The sequence below is a fragment of the Dipodomys merriami genome, unplaced genomic scaffold (assembly GCF_024711535.1).
Source record: "Dipodomys merriami isolate MVZ:Mamm:240054 unplaced genomic scaffold, mDipMer1.0.p SCAF_25, whole genome shotgun sequence".
Lineage (NCBI taxonomy): Eukaryota > Metazoa > Chordata > Mammalia > Rodentia > Heteromyidae > Dipodomys > Dipodomys merriami.
Window position 1 is genome coordinate 12,564,332 of NW_027203937.1, and position 16,710 is coordinate 12,581,041.

Below are 16,710 nucleotides of genomic sequence, written 5' to 3' on the forward strand. Positions count from 1 at the left end.
AGTATGTGTTGAGCATTTATTCTAAATCTCCCTTTTTGCCTCTTATGAGTGTTCCAAATCTGTCCTTCAGCCTGGTGCAAAGCTAATGCTGCAGCTCCTACTGCCCAGCCCCCATTTCAACCCCACCCCCAGTTCAGCCCCACCCCCAAGCTGCTGGAATTTTTCTCTGCTGCTTGTCAGAATAGCAATCCTCATCAAAAAATGACTGATTTCTCTCTTGTCTCTTCCAACAGGTAGACTGAAATTACCATGTGTCCAAATTAAAATTGCATACTTCAAGGATTATTTGAAGGACTATTCTTAGACCCTTTTAAGAAGATTTAAAGAAAAGTGAGTTGCTTTTTTTTACTTCAGAGAGTATTCATGATTTAAGTTAATGTTACGGGTTCTCTTTTTTCCCCCTCTACCTCTTAAATATGCACTAATAGACTTTTAACTCCATTTATTTTATAATAAAGGCTGTTTTTTTCCCTAAGAACAATGAGCGAGGAGTATAGAATTGCTGCTCTAATGATTTTTATACATTTCCAAGGCTAGTGGCATGTTAACGTGGAGAGGGTTTGGGAGTCATAGATCAATCCCTCTCAGAGGGTGGGAAGCTGAGCCTGTGTCCTTCTAGATGGTGGGTCTGGGCTTGCAAATCTCCAGGGACAGGTAGAAAAGTTGATGTCTTTCTACATTCAGGAATTTGAGAATGAACTTGAAATCCACTTCTTGGCTCATCCTGTCAAGCCAATTTCTTCTCTGCCAGACAGTCCTAGACAGGATTGGCCATCAAGATCATGTCCCTCCGTGAAATCTATCCTTTATCCTCATCCCTTCTTTCTCTAACAAGTCATAGTTTCCCGTCCAGAGCAGCTCTTGTCTTGGCCAACTTTTAAGGAGGTGGTGTTTGTATTATCCCCACCTCTGGTCCTCAGCTCCTCCCAGACCTGAGCTCCTCCCTGCCATATAGCTGGCCATTCCCACTCTCCTCCTAGACCTACCTGCACATGCCACTAGCCCCAGAGCTAGATAGGGGCAGGTGCCATATTGCTCCCTCTCCTGGGGGAGATATGGCCCCTCTAATAAACCTTAGAATAATCTTTCTCTTGTGTGTGCCTGCCTCCATGTGATCTCCTGGGATGATTGTGATGCATCCTAACAGGTGGCATATGGCCAGGGTACTCCCAGTGGAAGAAAGGCAGTGGAGAAGCAGCTGGAGTCCAATCCCAGGGTCTGTCCTTACTATGTTCTTAGTAAGACCTTGTGGTTATTCTCAGCTCAGAGAACATGAAGGAGGCAGGACAAGATGACCCCAAAGGTGCCTTTTCCCTCTGTGAGGACAGTTGTGCTGACTCATGAGAAGAAAATTGCTGCTTCTTGTAGTCTGATGCACTATACTGAGCCAGGATCAGAGGTCCATCCTCTATTCTATTGCTTGCTAACTAGATGGCCAGACGCTGTCAATTGTCATATCTCATGGTAGCTATCCCTTCACATGGGAAATGAGGTTAATACGTGTTGTGAATGAGGTATAGGACAATGTGCTGGGGTAATGGACACACAGCCCTTAGTGTCTGGTACACAGGTAATGGTCAATAAATGGCAGTCTCTCGGATTGTTATAAGATTGATGGAATGAATTACCTTTTGCTAGAAGACAGGACAACAGATGGTGCTAATGATGCCAGCAAGGGAAAAGAGAAGATGTAGGCATGCATACTAGGCACAGTGGAGATATCTCCACATTCCATAAACTCTTACTCCAATTCCAGAGAGTGCATGAGGTTAAAGTTCAATATCTTAACATCTGACAAGGAAGGATTGGTTTTGAAAACCCCACATAAATTCCATCCTGCGCTTGCCATTATCACATCTCTAGTCCTGGTAAGGTCTGCCATCCCTGGAGAAAGCTTTCTGGACCCATGGCCTATGGCCCTTGAGAATTCATCACATACTACTGTTTAGAAATCTGGTTGAGAACATCAAATAAAAGACTCAATGTGAACAAAATTTGTAAACTGATGTACTATCTGTAATATTTACACATTGTTATGAGCTGTGTTAGTACTTTGGAAGTCTGGAGATGCTAAATGTCTGGAGAATTTGTAGTGATTCAATGTAGATGAACCCAGAGATTTCTTTTGGTAAAAGTCATATGTATTTGTATATATATCTATGTGTGCATATACATGCCTTGCGTGAATGCACACCTGTGTGTCTGTGCATAAATAAGCCTTCAGCCCTTTGGGTAAGGTCATTCATGACACAGAGACTGGCTCCCCCTAGGAGTGTAACACAGGATGATAACCGAGGCCATAATGTCAGGCAAGCATGACTAGCTGTGTCAACTAACTAGCTGTGCAACCCTATGGAGGGGTACTCTGAAGAAATGACAGGATCCTTCATGGAATTACTCTTTAATAAATAAAAAAGATATTTACTGTTATTATAAACGTGATCTATAGATAGGTTACCATTTCATAAGCCAGGTAATGAGTACATTTTTTTTTTACATCCATTTTCTTAAATTGTGAGAATGCCGTACAGAGGAGTTAAAATTACATGGGCAAGATAATGAGTACATTTCTTATCAAGCATTGTTGCCTCCTGGTTGTTTCCCCTTCCCATCCCTTCCCATACTCCTACCCTCCCCCCACCCGGTTCTCCCCCCACCCCTCACCAAAGTTGTAAAGTTGTTAAGTTTGTTTTTCGACATAATGACTTGTACATCTCATTGTTGCAATGGGTCCACCTGTATCCCTAGTTAAACGATTTGTTTTTACATTTCTTTTTTTTTTTTTTATGCCGGTCGTGGGCCTGAGCTCTGGGCCTGGGCGCTGTCCCTCAGCTCTTCAGCTCAAGGCTAGCGCTCTACCGCTTGAGCCACAGCGCCACTTCCGGCTTTTTCTGTTTATGTGGTGCTGAGGAATCGAACCCAGGACCTCAGGCATGCAAGGCAAGCACTCTACCACTGAGCCACCTTCCCAGCCCTACATTTCTTTTTAGATAATGCCACCGCTTCTTTTGTTCTCTCCCAGTTTTTCCCTCCCGTCCCCACCCACAAGTTATACAGTTCATTTTCAGCATGGTTTCTTCCAAGTACCACTGCTACAGGAATTACTCTTCACACTGAGAAAGGGAGAGACCTTCTCCAAAAGTCAATATCAGTACAGAGACTGTGCCTTAATCTGATGGATGAAAAGAACCTCTAGAATGGCTAGGCACTTGTATCTCATGCCTGTAATCCTAGCTACTCAGGAGGCTGAGATCTAAGGATCATAGTTTGAAGCCAGCTCAGGCAGCAAAGTCTGTGAGACTCTTATCTCCAATTAACCATAAAAAAGCCAGAAGTAGAACTGTGGCGTAAATGGTATAACACTTAGTCCTGAGCACAAAAGCTTAAGGACAGCACTTAGCCCCTGAATTCAAGTCCCAGAATAGACACACACACACACACACACACACACACACACACACACACACACACACACACACACACACACACACACACACACACACACACAGAACCTTTAGAGATACTTAAGTTCTTCAAGACCATCCCCCAAAGTCCTGGTACATTGGTGGATAGAAAATCAGTATGAACATGCGGCGCGCGCCTTCTCGACCAGCGAGGAAGAACGAACACCACACCAGGAGTCTTCTCAGATCACGCTTTATTGGAGAGCCTTTTAGTTGATGGGAGAGCTTGAGCGCAAGAGAGCGTGCACCCGAAACATGGCCGCTTATATAGGGAATAGGAACACGGGTCTTTCTATCATTGGTCGTCTGCCTTTCACCGTCACCAGGTGCCACGGGATTGGCTGGGGACTCTACGTGGCTCGCGCATGCGCAAAGCCCAGGACCCACCGTCCCGCCAAGCACTGCCTGAAATGGAGTGGTTACCTCAAAGCTGCAAGGGAGTGGGCGCCATCTTGTAATGGCGTTTACCCTGGCTCCCTACATGAACATACCCTCTACTTCTGCTAAAACTACTCTTTCCAGGAGTTTTCCCATGCTTCGGTTATTCTTCTAAATCCCCTTCAAGAAAGTTGTGGGGCCAACAAGTAGTGAATATGGAGATTGGAAATAGTTGTCATTTAATTAAATATACCTCACAGCCTAGGCTTTAGCTCCTCAGATATCTACTGACGGTAACCACAGAGATGCAGCTCCCATCTACTCCATCCATAGTACTCCTGTGCCTCCCAGGCCTATCCAAGCCTAGGGAATACTGTGAAATTGTGTACTGTGGTCTTTGCAAACTGCAGGTTATGATACATCAGAAGCAGGACAGGAAGATAATTTGTTGGTCCAAGATCATCATTTATTAAAGTGAAACTGTGACCCAGTAACCTGTAGAGTAGGTGAGGATGTTTGCATTGTATGAATTTAACAGAGCTTTCTTTTCCAAAGTACAAATAATAAGAACACGAAGAGCCCCTACAAATGAATAAAGACAAACTACCTCAGAGAAGAATGGGTAAAAGAATCAAACCCAACCAAAAGAATACTTCATGAAAGTGGATTTCAAACGAGCTAATAAGCATATAAAACCATCAATACTCTTCAGGAAATCACAAATTAAAACTACAATGAAATGCCACTATGTATCCATTCAGAGGCGCTAAAGCAAACCTTAGTCATGTTTTCCCAAGTGTGGAGCCACCAGAACCTTCCCACACACTGCTGCCTAGAGGAATCTGGTATAATAACTTGAGAACTACTTGCCAGTGCCTAGTCCAGTGATTCCACTTCACCACGTACACAATGAGATACAGACATAGGTGCCCAAACACAGGGCCAGAAGTGGCGACCCTCCTATGTGCAGTATGTTCACACAGTGGAAATGGATACAGAGCATCATTGATGCTCTTCTAGCACACAGCTGAAAGAACCACTATATTGTACCAAAGACAAAACCAGGCAACACAAATCTATGCTGTTGTAAGTCTGGGTAGTGGCTATCATTAGGGGAGGCACTGGTAAGGGGGAGGAGAGCAAGAAGGGGCATCCAAGGTTCTAGGGTCATTCCATCTTATGATCTGAGGCTGGCCGGATAGGTGTTTTCAACTTGTGAAAACATACTAGGCTGTTCAGTAATGATAGGCACTTTCTATGTGCTTCTTTAAGCCCTGCCTTAATAAAAGTCTATAATCACGGAAGGTAATAAAGGAGAACGGATTGCGGGTTGCAAAGGTTAGCATGGTTAGGTGGCATGTCCCTCACACGTGCATACGGGTGCACATGCCAGGTCAGAGTGTCAAAGGAATGAATCTCTTACCATGAGTCAAGGCAGAAAATAAGAGCCAGCTGCTGATTGACTTCACTCTCATTTTCAGGTGAGGAACTTGAGACTTTCAGAGAGGAAGAAGCGGGTGCTGGTGGCTCACGCCAGTAATCCCAGCTACTCACTCAGGAGGCTGAGATCTGAGGATCGTGTGTCAAAGCCAGCCCAGGCAGAAAAGTCCCCATGAGATTCTTACCTCCAATTAACCACTCAGAAACTGGAAGTAGAGAGGCTGGGAATGTAGCCTAGTGGTAAAGTGCTTGCCTGGCATGCATGAAGCCCTGAGTTTGATTCCTCAGTACCACCTACACAGAAAAACCCAGAAGTGGCACTGTGGCTCCAAGTGGTAGAGCGCTAACCTTGAGCAAAAGAAGCTCAGGGACAGTGCCCAGACCCTGAGTTCAAACCCCACAACTGACCAAAAAGAACCTACCTACATAGAGGAAAGAATTAAGAGCAGTGCTAGGACAACACAGAGTTAGAGAGAAGCTTCTTGGTATCCTGCTATATAGGTTGTCTCCAGTTTTCACTACTAGCAGGAATGGGTAGAAGGGTGTGTTTGAATGAATGGACTCTGTCTGGCTCTTTAGTCTCTGGGAGGCAGCCTTGCACACAGGGAGCAACTGCTTTTCTGCCCACAGGCAACAGAACCAGAGGCCCAGCTACCTCTGCAGTGATCTGGCTGTAGCTCTGCAACTCCCTTCCTTCCCTTTCTTCTTGACTCTTGTCTAACTCTCCTTCCCTCCAAGCTCAGGAAACATGATTGCACACAATTACCTTTTCCATTTGTGTATAGCCACTGCCAAGCCAAAGCTGTAGAATGGTTGTGGAAGTTGGGAAACTGTGAAGAAAACACATTGGGAGACTAAGATCTCACAACACACACTTCTGTCCTGGCTTTGAGCTTTTCTTTTGTTCCAGCATTGTCAGTCCATTCAGCAGGCCTCGTCTGTAGAGTTGGAGTATGGGGGCAGGCAAGAAGCAAGGTGAGAGGCAGCCCGGCCTGCCAGGCCTAGCTTCCCAAAAGAGTGAAACGTTATACACAGTTTTCAAAGGCTTTCTTGGCACCCTGCACATGACTTGAAACTGTCCTCAATGAGTCGTTTGCCAGTTCGCTGACCATGACCCACACAGCACTAAACATATAGGATCTCTTAACTCAAAATTAGTTCCTAGCCCCTTAGTGCAGGAAGGGAATGTGTTCCTCTGTTTCTCAAAAGCAGACCTGGCCCACTGTAGGTAGAATCAGTGCTGACTTTCTAGCCATCCTCCAAAGGCTGCCCCAAGGCCTTTGCCTGAATGCTCTCCCAGCCTAAAGATGATCTGATTCCTGAGCAAGTCACCTGCAAATCTGTTTCCCTCCACCGGCATCAGGATCAGGATCAGGAAGGACCAGGATGCTGTTACTTTGTTGTCAGTAGACAGGGCAGAGGGAGATGGAGGCTCAGGTTCCATTCTTGGTTATTAGTGCTCCCGCAGCCAGCAAGTAGGTAGTTCAGAGGGTCTCTAGTTCATCTATTATTAATTCACCACAAGCAGTTTCCTGCTTTCCAGCCATCTTTCTGCCTGTAGACCTCTGTGCAAGCTCTTCTGACCTTCCTACTTCTCACAGGATGTGGTGGGAACCATCTGCCCCCCTGCCCTGCTCTCCCTGGGAAGATGGATAGGTATGTGTGCTGTGGGCACAAGGTGCAGGTTGAAGCTTGTTGGGTCTGATCCCCCAGCTAGGGGATGCTTGTTCTTTACACACCTGGTTTACAGGCAAAAACGCAGGTATCCACCTTCACTGTCAAAAATCTCACATCCTATGAGTCACTAAGGTCTGTGACACCATCTCCAAAATGTCTTGAGTCCCTCCCTTCCTCTAGCTTGACATCACCAGTGTGGTCCAAGCAGCTATCTTCTCTCATTTTACCTTCCAATCCCACCTTTCTTGACTGCGGAACTAAATCAGAACCCCTGCTTTGGACTCCCACGAGGACACACATCCCTTTTTTTTTTTTTTTTGTCCAGTTGTAGGGCCTGAACTCTGGGCCTGAACTCTGGGCCTGGGTGCTGTCCCTCAGCTCTTCAACTCAAGGCTAGTGCTCTACCACTTGAGCCATAGCACCACTTCCAGCTTTTTTATTTTTTTCTGCTTATGTGGTGCTGAGGAATAGAACCCAGGGCCTCATGCATGCAAGGCAAGTGCTCTATCACTGAGCCACCTTCCCAGCCCAACACACAGCCCTTTTTAAAAATGCCTTTCAACCTTTCAATTAGCTGTCAGCTCTGACCCGTGAAGTATGCACCAGCTTAGTCACTGCAGAACAAATGAAAAAATACCACTTCCCTCCCAGAGATGACAACACGAGTATATTTTTCCTTCTCTTCTTCCCTGTTTTCCTTTCTGCTTTATTTCCTTTCTTCTCATTAATTACTGATGATCCTTTGGTCAAACTGAATTCCTTCCAGAGGAACCTTAAAGTCCACTGAAGGAGGAAAAGGAAAAAAAGAAAAGAAAAGGCAAATCTCTGAGAAAGTCAATCTCTGGTCAGCCCAGCGGTTGCGCTTGATCTTTCTCAGACATTAGAACTTTGAGATTTTTCTTTATGGGAAATAAAATGTGATTCTATGATAAAATGCTTAGACAACATAGACCTGTTATTAACTTATTTTTTCAGAGTAAAACCAAGTGTTTCACATATGTTCCATTATAAACAAGGAAGGTATTATCCTTGTTTCAGAGATTTAGAAGTTGATTTCAGAATAGTAATGAAACCTATCCATGTGTGTAGTGGGTCCAGAGTTTTCAGGATCCAGACTCTTCCCAGTGCCATCTGCTCCCTCCCAAAGACCTGTCCTCCCACATGCAGAGACTCTGGAGCCAACCTTACAGCCTGGCACAGCAATAAGGGCCAGAGACACTAGGGATTAATTGGGCATCACTTGCTCAGATGAACGGGGCCTTCATTTTTCCCAGTTTCCTGGCAGTGCAACCATGAGATGCTAATTAGGGACGCAAGACTTGTGCAGACCAGGGAAAGGCTAGACTGCTTCAAGGGATCCTCTGTGTCAGAAATGAAACCCCATGAGGTGCTTGCTCTGAGTCCCAATCCTGTCAATCAATTTTGGGTCTTCAAGTGTTGGAAAAAATCTCCAAGGGGAATCCTAGCTGAAGTAACAATTCAGGAAAAGAACTATGCTCCCAAGGCCGTCTGTTTTACCTTGAACTTCAGTCTCCCTTAGCCTTTCCTTTGTCCCTAGCCCAGGATGTTTTAACTAGGTGAAAGTCTGACTTATTGTAACAACCATCCAACTAGAATGAAAGACAGGAAAGCAAAGTTCTTGACCCAACTACCTAAAGAACTTACTATGTGATTCTGGACTTGTTAAGGTCTCTCTAAGTCTGTCTCTTCATCTTTAAAATATGGTGTTTGGGACAATCTGCTCATGTCCATCATGACAAAGACTGTAAAAGCTCTGACTAGAGCTGTACTTCCTGAATTTAAATCCCAGCTCTGCCCTTGCTAATGGGACACTTGGGCAAGTTATATAAGCACTGCATGCTTCAGAGTTACCATCAGCAAAAGGACATGGTAGTAATGACTATCTTGAAGATTTGTTGAGGATTGGCAATGAGCACATTCAAGTAATGCCTGACACATAACAAGGTATCATGAACCTGTCCAGTGTTAGTCTACTTTGGTTTTCCTTGAGCATATCCAAAATCTCCCAGTGGTTAGTGTTTATTCCTCTTGCTTTCCTTGGCTGAGAAAATATAGAAAGATAGAAAGTTGTATGGAGTCAGTAATGTTTTAAGTCAATACACTACTCATCACAACAGCTGTTACTTACGCAAGATACTGACTTTATTATATAGAGACTATATTTGGTGAGAAAGCATACAGGTTCCCAAATCATACAGGTAAAGATGTGTCTGCCACTTAGAATGCTCTGATTTCTATTATTGTTGTTTCTTTTAGCTTAGTTCCTAGGCATGATAGGTACTAAGTTAAAGTTTGCATACAATAAGTGACTGCATGGATGGATGGGTAGATGGATGGATGGATTTGCTACCTGGATTAGTTTTCACAGACTAATTCGTGTGTAAAAATGTTAGTTGTGCATATGAGCATTTACAGAGAAGTCCTCAGCTATTTCTCTTGTGGGGAAATAGATGGTCATAGTTTGCATATTCCCCTATTTGCTAGGGTATAAGGTCATTTTTCACTAGAGTCATTTCAGCTGTGGTGGTTGACAATAGATAAGCACTCCCTTGGCCTCTCCCATGCCTTCCTCTTCCAATAATACAGGCTTTGTGCTGAGAAGATTGCCTATGAATGCTTCTTTCCCAAGGCTCTAAAGCCTCATCTGGCTTTTATCAAGGATATTGGGGAAGGAGGGGCCTCAGACAGTTGAATTCAGAGAGTAGTGCTTGTGGCCTGGTTCCAGTGAACATGTCAGGCTAGAAGAGATAATTTGGTGTCTGTTCTGGGATCCAGGCAGCCTGGTTACCTGAGCTAGTTATCCAGCCACTACCTTGGAAATCATTAAGCTCTAGTTTCACAATCTTTGCTCCAGACCCAACAGAGGAAGAAGATCTGGAGAGGATGAGTAGGAGATGGCCAAGGGTTGCACAGCTATTCTGAGGGTGTGAAGAATCTCACCCCATAGAGCAAGGAGACTGCTGTGGCTACTGCCTCTTAGAACTTCAACTCACTAATGAGATTAAAATGCCAACAGCTTGCCTCTGTGCATACTTACTTAAGAATACTTTGGCTTGAGCTGCTTAATGAGTGTTACTCAGAAATCTGAGAGGTCTGGGCAGGCGCCTGGCTGATGCCTTGTTGATTAGAATACTGAATGTGTCACCCTTTGAAAGCCAGCAATTGCTCGAGAGCAGAGACAGAGCGTTGAGACTTCCCTGGTAACTCTTCCATTCTCACTGCTTTCTTGTTAAGCCAGTAAGCTGATCTGGTATGGATTGATGGTGACACCAATTTGATAACAACCTGGACAACAACGAAGAGTTTTATCACAAAAGTAAATAATTAATATCAAACCTGAATGCCCACCAGAAATACCTGGGGATGGGCTAGCTGGTTTGCTTCTTGGGTTTTGTTATTATGTAAACATAGACTCAGGGAGCAGAATTCTTCTGGATTCTGTTTTTCTAGACCTGATATTTAGGAATCTGCGTATTGGATCAGTGTGTTGGGTGGTGCTGATGATCCCTGTGGAGGCTCAGATTTGGGAGCTTTTGCTTAAGATACAGAGGGTGTCTGATGATAACCTTCTATACTCTATGGCCTCAACCCTACTTCTTAGCCTCTGAATCCTAATTTTACCATTGTTAGAAAATGACTAGGTAAAATGGTGCTACTGTTGTTGGAAACAGTATGGCAATTCTTTCAGTAATTCAAGACACAATTACCATATGACCCAGCAAATTCCACATACAAAAGAAGTGAAAGTAGATCTTAAAGAGAGATCTGCACACTAGTTATCACTATTCACAATAGCCAAAGGTAGAAGTAACCCAAATGTCCAAATGTAGTATATTCTACAGACTATTATTCATCCTTAAAAATGGAAGTTCTGCTCAGGCTCTGGTGGCTCACACCTATTTATTCAGGAGATTGAAATCTAAGGATCACAGTTTGAAGCCAACCTGGGCAGAAAAATCTGTGAGGCTCTTATCACTAATAAAAAGCCAGAATTGGAACTTTGGCTCAAGTGGTAGTGTACTAGCCTTGAGCAAAAACATGTTGAAGGACAGGGCCCAGGCACTGATTTCAAGACCTAGGACTAGTACCCCCCTACAAAAAAAAATGATACAGACTCTAAAATGGAGGAGCCCTGAAGACATTACGGAAGTGAAGTAAGCCAGTCATAAAAAGACATCCCAGTTGTAGTCAAATCTTTAGAGTCAGAAAGTAGAGCAGTGGTTGCCAGGGACTGGGGGAGGAGGAATGGAGATTTAATTGTCTAATGGATTCAGAGTTGCAGCTCTGCATGCTGGAAGTATTCTGTACAGGGATGGTGGTGACCATAGCACAGCCAGCTCTGTACTGAGTGTACTTAATGCCATTGAATTGTGCACTTGAAAACGGCTAACAGTGGTAAATTCTGTGTTGTATATAATTTACCTCAAAGTTTTACAAGGACATTAGATGACATCTTCCCTCCAAAGTCACTCTGAGAATGGCATAAAATAACATCTGTCAAAGGCTTGGCATGGTGTCTGAGAGACACACAGTTTGGGTAATTAAGTGTTCCTTCTCTTCCCATTAACATTTACAAAGTCCTTTCAGAAGCATCTTCTTATTCTCTACCCTACCCCATATACACACCTTTTTTGTGTGTCAGTCCTGGGGCTTCAACTCCAGACGAGGCAATTTTGAGCATCCCTGAGCAATTTTGCTCAAGGCTAGCCCTCTACCACTTGAGTCATGACTCCAATTCTGGCTTTTTGTGAGTTTTTGTTGTTGTTAATTTTTTTTGTCAGTTGTATGACTTGAACTCAGGGTCTGGGCTCTGTCCTTGAGCTTTTCTTTGCTCAAGGCTAGCTCTCTACCATTGGAGCCACAGTGCCACTTCCCATTTCCTGGCAGTTAATTGGAGACTCCTGGACTTTCCTGCCAAGACTGCCTATGAACCACTATCCTCAGATCTCAGCCTTCTGAGTAGCTAGGATTACCATCACAAATCCCCTCCCTTTTTTATCTACATTCTTATTGAGAGGGAGAAGGAACTGATGTCGGTTGATAACAAATGATGAGTTCTCCTCCCAGAACTCTATGGACCCTTACAGGTGAATATTCACATAATATACATGAAACTTGTGCTATGATTTTAAGAAGATTAAATGACTTGCTTACAGTCACGAAGCTAAAATAAAGTCCAGGTAGGCTTGCCTCATGTCACACTTCCCAGTGGCTTTTGACTGATCTGTGGCTAAGGAAAATAGTTGTCCAGCTCCAGGAATATTATGCCAAAAGCTATGCCTGCCAGTTGACATGAATATCATTTAAGACAGTGAGAAGTTTGGTTGACGTTCTTCCCCAGAATCCTTGGGGAGCTGAAGCTGTGATGAAGCCAAGGCCTTATCTGCCTCCCATATCACTTGGCCTATTTCAGCCTTTCTAGCCCAACCTCCTGTCAGGCAAGGCCCGATGATGCTCACAGCATCTAAATATCAGCTACTCCTAAGGTTTGGGATTGTGTGGTCCCAGATGGGCTCCATATTAACCTTCGAAATAGCCACCTGCCTACTTGGGCCATGAAGGAAAGAATGATACCCCTTAGGTACAAAGAAATGTTGATTTCCATCACAGTGAGTCTGGTATATGTGTGCCTCAAAGATAAAGAATGCTGATAAAAAGGAAAAATCATGTAAGCACCCTAGTCAGGATTCTACTCCTTCGGGGTGTGGCTACCACCAAAGTCAACCTTAGGCTTAGGGTTTTATTATGGTGAGTGAATTAAATGAGACAGAAAATTGAATAGCTGGGTTATAAACATCACCATCAAAACAAATTGAGTCACTCACTTGAATAACTGAATAAAAATGATGATGATGATGATGATGATGATGATGATGATGATGATGATGATGATGATGATGATGATAGTGGTGGTGATAATGGCATAGGTAACTTGAACAGATGAAGTAGTAGCCAATTTGATCCCTTCCCTTCCAAAATTATTTAAGAAGTTATACTTACCATATATAGGATTCATGATAAGCACGTTGCACTCATTCCTCCATCTTCCCTTAAAATGTCCAGTAAGAAAGAGATTATTGTAGCTACTTTGCAGATAAAGATGACTGAGACCAGGTGACTCATGTGTCTAAGTCACCTAGGCTGATGTTGATCCAATATTGGAGCCTGAGGTCTGTCTACCTAGCCCCAAGACAATATGTTTCTGACTAAAGCCGATTTACTATGTTGTACATAAATCAGAGCTGATTATGCATTTCCAGAAATGAAAATCATTTTCTTGATTTACAAGAGGAGTCCTCTAAAAAGTAACTCGCACCTAGTGCATTTTATATCAAGCCCTGATGATAAAAGACTCATCAGGGGAAGAGAGTTTTCACAAATAATCCTTCCATCTATATAGCTGCAATAACATTTCCCAGCACTGTCATGGGTATTATGTTAAATATCAACTTGACTTAGACAAAAGGCTTGGCACTCTTTTTTCTATAGCAACGCCATGCATTTTCTGTCCATCGGTGGTTCAATGAAAGTCAATGGTGCTGATGCCCTTAATGCTTAGCTCTATCTCTTACTAGTTAGGTGAGTTAGCAAACTACTTAGCATTTCTGAATCAGTTTGCCATAATAAATGGGGGTTTGCATACAATGGCGGTTAAGCTCTGGTACCACAATAGCAGAAAATAAGCAAAGGATGCTGTTTGTAACTTAACAAGCCAGCTCAACAACCCTCTAAGAATAACTTCACTTCCTGTGTAGAAATCTCTAGTTGGACTAATATGGATAGTTCAATAATTTATTAACTTATTGACATTCTGCCTATTCATTAATCTCATAGAAACTTCCCAGAGGTCTTCAGGTCCCATTATCATTGGGGCAGAGATAAATTTTAGATTTCTGACAAGGCCAAACCATGATCCTGACCCTAGGGTGGAGAAAATTTCCTAGTTTCTGCTCTATCCCACCAAGACTTCATCAGAGTAAAGAAACTAAGGATCGGAGCAGGCCATGAAGATAACATAGCAGGACACAACGGGAAAGCAGCATGGACCTTGAGGTATAGGTGGGAAAGCTTGCTGGTATTGCGTAAAGGGAAGAGGTTTGTTTGGCCACTGAAGGCCTTGTGTAGCCCTTCTCACCCATCTATACCTCAGTGTCCTTATATTACTCACAGTCTTCTGTTGTCCTGGGCAGTCAGCTTGAAATGGCAGCATAGCAAGTCAGAAAGGTTCACCTTCCCTCCTTCAGATGCTCTGAGTCTCCAGGAACAACTGCAGATAGATACGTGGGTCTGGGATTCAAGATTGACATGAGGACTGGAGAATAACAGGGTGAAGATCCACGTGTCCATACATGACTATCAAAATTGGGTGTGGAGAGAAAAGAAAAGACCAGGTGATGGATAGCAGTGATTACGGAGAAATAAGAACTGATCCAGTCCGTGATAGTAAGAATGGAAGATAAATTTACTGGAAATTTAATAAGATGTGGTATCTGCTGATTTGCAAGGTGGAGGAACCTATAAAGAGAGATTATTCAAAGTTGGTTAAGTTCAGTGCTCTTCCCATCCCCACCCTCTGCCTACTCTAGGCTGAGCAGGTTGCTTCTTATTTATGTTCTAGCTGAGTCTCTACTATGGCCAACTCCACAGTGTATTGTAATTTTTTGTGTATGTGTTGACATCTTCCATGCTCCTGTCATCCGAGAATTTATTGACTTCCTTTTAGGTTCTAAATCACATAAAAACTGGCACTTGTTCCAAACCTACCCTTTTCTGAATATTTTTATTTTCTTTAAATAGTTGTACAAAGGAGTTGCCATTCAACGGAGCAGTTCATGAATTCAGTGCATCTTGACCTGTCACTCCTTTACCATTCTTACCTACCCCTCCTACCTCACCCCTTCCCTCACTTAATTTTTAGGTGATGTATTGATATTTTTTGCCATTTAACAAAGCAATCTATGTATGCAATGTATCTTGATCTGTTCCCTTCCTTCAACATCTTCACTCCTCTTTGACTCACCCCTTCCTTTATTTTTCCCAATTCTGTGGCATATATAATGTATTCTTTTCTCCATTCTACACCTTTCCTCCATTTGTTCTTCTACCCCTCTCCCTTCCACTCACAAGTACCCATTTCCTGGTACCTATTTTGTTGGACTTTCACTTGGTCTTGCTAAAGGACTATACTATTTGAGCTTTCCACAGAATCTATTGTAGCCTATTATACTTCAGTTAATTCATTTATAACCCCTTGGATACCACCTACTGTGTTTACTTATAGATTTATAGACACATTCTAGCTCCCACAAATGAGGGAATCCATGCAACCTCTGTTTCTCTGGGTTGAGCTTACTTCCCTATTTAATATAATTTTTCCAAGCCTTTTCATTTCTTTACGCATGGTATGATATCATTCTTTATGATAGATGAGTAGAATTCTATTGTGTACAAATATTACATTTTCTTGGTGCATTCAGCACATCCCCACCAGTATTTGTTGTTAGTTTTCTTGATAATGGCCATTCTAACTGGAGTGAGATGGAAACTCAGCGTTGTTTTGATTTGCATTTTCGTTATGGCCAGAGATGTTCAACATTTCTCCATGTGTCTATTGGCCATATTTACTTCTTCCTCTGAGGAAGTCTCTAAGTTATTCACCCATTTAGTGTGTGTGTGTGTGTGTGTGTGTGTGTGTGTGTGTGTGTGTGTGTGTGTGTGTGTGTGTGTGTGCGCCTGCCCTGGGTATTGAACTCAAACTTAGGACCTGAACATTGTCCTTCAGCATTTTTGTTGTTGTTGTTCAAGGCTAGTACTCTATTACTTGAGCTACAGCTCCACTTCTGGCTTTTTTGGAGTGATTAATTGAAGATAAGAGTCTCAAAGACTTTCCTGCCTGGCTTAGCCCTATCCTTCTTATCCTGTTGTTTTTCTTCATGGCACTACCCAACAGAGATCATTGCTTATTTATTATCTGTCTCCTGGACTTTAAGCCCGTTAGAGCAAGGACAGACCTTGTCTGCTGTGTTCATAGTTGTACTCCTAAGGAATTTATTAAATACTCAACAAACATTTGTTAAATATCTCTTGCCTTTTTAGATTCCCAGGTTGAATATCCCTAGACCTCTCTGATGTAGCACACATGGCCTGGTTTCTTAATGATTCTTACCCCAACCTTAGAGACTATAACATACAACACCCAAATCCAAAGGGTGTCTGAAGTGACCTGTTCAGAATAATTGGACTGTTTCTCTGGATAATGACACTCATAAACAGAACCAGTTACATAAATTGTGGGCTATACTATAAGGTTTAAAAAATATGGTACCCCTATTTAAAACACATGGAGAATTTCAAGATGGGAATTGAAGAGCACTTATGAAGCCTGTTTTTCCCTGAGCTCAGGTCCTGTGAAACTGTACAGGGAACACACCCATGAATGAAGTTCACCCTGCTGATGCTCACCTCTGAATTTATAGTGTGTCATGTAGAGAGTAAGGACCTACAAGAGGAATTTGAACAGAAGTGACATTTCAAGTTAGTTTGTTGTTTGCTCACTCTAGGTCATAAACAATGTGGAAAATATGTGTAAGTATAAAAAGGCATAAAGCCCTGCTCACTCCTGCTACTCCCTCTTCCCTGAGGTACCCAGTCCAAAAGCAATCACCAGGCCTTTGGTTAATTTCCTTCTTTCTTAGTCATTTTCCTAAGTAATATTTTAAGGTGGTATTTC

At 43.0% G+C, this 16,710-nt stretch overlaps 1 protein-coding gene across 12 annotated transcripts in view; it reads left to right on the plus strand.

Annotated features, from left to right (window-relative positions):
* Positions 1–16,710, plus strand: part of Tenm4 (teneurin transmembrane protein 4) — an 805,909-nt gene that overhangs the window by 336,028 nt on the left and 453,171 nt on the right. For all 12 annotated transcript variants that reach the window (XM_070034906.1, XM_070034904.1, XM_070034908.1 and 9 more), the window contains one exon: positions 234–330. The gene's annotated coding sequence lies outside the window, so the exon portion shown is untranslated. The remainder of the gene's footprint in view (positions 1–233; positions 331–16,710) is intronic.